The sequence below is a fragment of the Pteropus vampyrus genome, unplaced genomic scaffold (assembly GCF_000151845.1).
Source record: "Pteropus vampyrus isolate Shadow unplaced genomic scaffold, Pvam_2.0 Scaffold130, whole genome shotgun sequence".
In the NCBI taxonomy this organism is placed as follows: Eukaryota; Metazoa; Chordata; class Mammalia; order Chiroptera; family Pteropodidae; genus Pteropus; species Pteropus vampyrus.
In genome coordinates this window covers 2,924,128-2,926,129 of record NW_011888911.1, presented here as the reverse complement: position 1 = coordinate 2,926,129, position 2,002 = coordinate 2,924,128, and the positions used below count along the sequence as shown (strand labels likewise).

The 2,002-nt window shown below is 45.7% G+C and overlaps 1 protein-coding gene across 1 annotated transcript in view; it reads left to right on the top strand.

Annotated features, from left to right (window-relative positions):
• PKNOX2 (PBX/knotted 1 homeobox 2) overlaps window positions 1–2,002 on the top strand; it is a 248,570-nt gene that overhangs the window by 155,409 nt on the left and 91,159 nt on the right. The window lies entirely within an intron of this gene.

Genomic DNA, 2,002 nt, shown 5'->3' with positions numbered 1-2,002 from the left:
TTCATCTTGGCTGCTACTCCCCCACCCCCAACGTGTTTGTTTCTATGTATTAGGTAGAGCTGCTATGTTTCCAGGTCTTGGCAGAGTGGCCTCATATAGTAGGTTTCTTGTGGGGCCCGGTGGTGCAATCTCTCTGGTCACCTGAGCTGGGTGCTCCAGGTGTATCCCTTGTGTGAGTTGTATGTGCCCTCCTTTTGTAGTTGAATCTTGATTGCTGTTGGGACATCAATGGGATGGATTGACCTTCAGGCTGATTGGTTGTGAAGACTAGCCATGACTACAGTGGAGGAGCTGTTCTTCAGGGACTGACCAGACGGAGCAGGGTTCTGGTGCCTGCCGAGTGTGCCCTTTGGGTATATCATTGTGGAGGTGGTTGGGTGGTGCTCTGGTGTATTCTGAAGCTGGCCACTATGTGTGTTGGTTCTGGGGCCTCTTGGGAGGAGCTCTGGTGTAGGCCAAGGTCAGCCACTGCCTGTGCCCTGCTTGGGGCCACTTGGTATGAGCTAGAAAGTGATCTGCAAATGGTTGCCACTCGTGCTGGGCTTGGAGGTGCTTGGGAGAGGCTAAGCTGTGAATGCAGGCTGGCTGCTGCTAGTGCCTGGCTTAGGGCTGCTTAGCAAGAGCTATGGGGCATGCCGAGGCCAGATGCTGCTTGTTTGAATTTTGTGAACCTTTGAAAAGTTTTAGGAAAGTCTGCAGCCTGAGCCAAGACAGCTCGTTTGTATGGAAAAGCCACTGGAAGCAGCTTGGGTGGGCCCACAAATCGGGTGTGGCATGCGGGGTCTCAGGGAATCACCAGGGGCAGGGCAAATGGTGTTAGTTAGGTTGATGGATACTCAGATATGGTGCCCACTTGTGTGTGCAGGCTGGGTGGTTTGACGTTTCAACAAAGGGACAATGGTTTCTGCCAGCACCTGTGTCTGGGAAAAAGCTGCCCCTCCAGCCCTCACCCTCAAGCCTTATAATTCAGTTCCTCCCCATATGTCTCTAGCACCTTTGGAGCTGCTGCCCCAGCACTGGAGCTCAGAGTGAGTGAGTCCATCAGCAAATAAGCCCATGTGAGGGCCCTTTAAGAGAAATGCCTGGGCCTCTAGCAGGCTTCCATCTCCCTCGGCCACAATCTCCGCTGGTTTTCACAGCCAGAAGTTATGGGGACTTCTCTTCCCATCACTGGAATCCTGGGCTGCAGAGCCTGGTGTGGGGCTAGGATCCTTCACCCCTCAGTGGGAACCTCTGAAAACGAGATATCCATCCCAATTTTTAACCACACATGGGTGTGGAAACCAGCCTGTTCCATATTTCCACCCCTCCTACCAGTCTCAAGGTGGCTCCTATATTTCCTTAGTTATAGTACTTCTGTTCAGGTAGGCTTCAGGTGGTTCTCAATGCTGGTTGTTTTGTAGTTTAGTTGTAAGTTTGATGTGGTCATGGGAGGAGGCGAGCACAGCGTTTACGTACTCCGCCATCTTGACTGGAAGTCTAGATAGGTTGTAAATATTATGTTTTAAATACTGTTCTAGAAACCTGCTTTTTAAACCTAGGTTATAAAATGGACAGCTTTCCAGGTCAAAATAAGTAGATCTACTTTTAACTGTTGCACAGTATTCTCTTGTATAGTTGTTTTATTATTTATTTTAGTTCTTTTTTTAAATATTAGAAGTAAAATATATATTCGAGGAGAAAGCAAACAATGTACAAAATATAAAATAAAATACAAAATATCCCTTTTCCCCCACCTCTACCCACAAGGTTCATAATCCAAAGTCAACCACAAAGAACAACAGTCTCTGATTTTAGTTATTTGGTGGCCAATGTTTATTATGTTAAATAATATACTTATGTACCTCTTTCTTAATTTATGTATTTACCTATTAGCGCCCTGCTATGAAAGCTGGGAAATTAGCACATATTATCCCCTTCCAATTTGTATTAGTTTACTAATTTTTATTAAATTATATTTGATATGATCATTTTTAATATAAAGTATATATAATATAGTGTA